This window comes from Rhipicephalus sanguineus, chromosome 8 (genome assembly GCF_013339695.2).
Source record: "Rhipicephalus sanguineus isolate Rsan-2018 chromosome 8, BIME_Rsan_1.4, whole genome shotgun sequence".
NCBI classification, from domain to species: domain Eukaryota; kingdom Metazoa; phylum Arthropoda; class Arachnida; order Ixodida; family Ixodidae; genus Rhipicephalus; species Rhipicephalus sanguineus.
In genome coordinates, this window is record NC_051183.1 from 100,582,055 (window position 1) to 100,583,310 (window position 1,256).

Below are 1,256 nucleotides of genomic sequence, written 5' to 3' on the forward strand. Positions count from 1 at the left end.
GTTCATTTTGTATACGTTGCTTTCAAATCCTATAGAACGAGAATCTTTGAGTAGGATACGTAGTGTATTGTACTGGAACATGTTTTATAAACGAAAAAAATGCCCCCGCCTCCCCAAAGGGAATCGTGAGGAAATGCGAATGCATTTCGTGCGCCGGGAGTACAACGGCGTATTAATTTTAATGGCGTAAAGCTGGACACATCGACGCGCTCAAATGTCTCCGTTTTGGGCGCCTCTTTCAACGAACGCTTCCTACGTGCGTTCGTATTCACCTCAGGGATGTTGCCACCGCCTTCAATGCAGCACAAACACGTTTACCAACGCGCTGTTTTTCAGGCTGTGCCAAGGCAGCACAAACACGCTTCAACCGCACGGCATTGAGGCCGGGGCGCAGGGAGGAGAGAGAGCGAGACGGCGAGAGAAGGGAGCGGCGAAGCACTGCACTACCCTCTCCTACCCTCTCTCCACACAGCCGGGCTTCGCCGAGCTCCCGCGATGCGAGCGGCCCTCACACGCCAGAGTGAGAGCGGAGAGGCGCGCGGACAACGGCCGGCGCCTGACATAGCCCGACTAAGAAACAGCATTCGCATTGAAAATTCAGAAAGCTAATCATTGTTCCTAGACGCGGTTCTTAGTCGTCGGTGATTAGAAAATACGGTGTTGACCGTCCGGCTCACTGCGTTGGATCTATTCGTATCGATTTGCGGATTCTTTTATGTCGAGTGCTCTGTCGATGCAACGCAGAAATCCAGGATTTGAGATATATACTACTTGCTCTAAATATGTTGTCATGTGAGGAACCTCATGCGCCTTGGGTCAGTGACACTGCTATACGCTGCTGGCTCTCGGCTGCTGTGTCTGTCCTGGCAGCGCATCATGCAGTTTTTCGCCATTCCGTCCCGTAGTGGTTCATTGTGGGGGTCGCAGTGCCAGTAGACCTCTTATGACATACAGTGGGCTCTCCAGGACTTACTCCATACCGCCTCGTTAATTTTAGTAGCGTTTATTTCACCTTGTTGAGCGCTGTATTCAATCAGTGTTACTGGGTCGGGCTCGGGGAGCAACCGTAGTTGCTTAATCAAGGTCTAACACCACTTATATCTTTTCTGCTTTTCCTTGTCCCATAGCAAATAGTGAGCAGAACAAGAAAGCATGCGAGGCGTTGTTCAGTATTTATTCAAGTGGACTAAACCTAAATTGAATAGCGCGTGTGGTTCGCAAACGCGGGAAATTGCTCTCTTTCGTCAACTTTCACA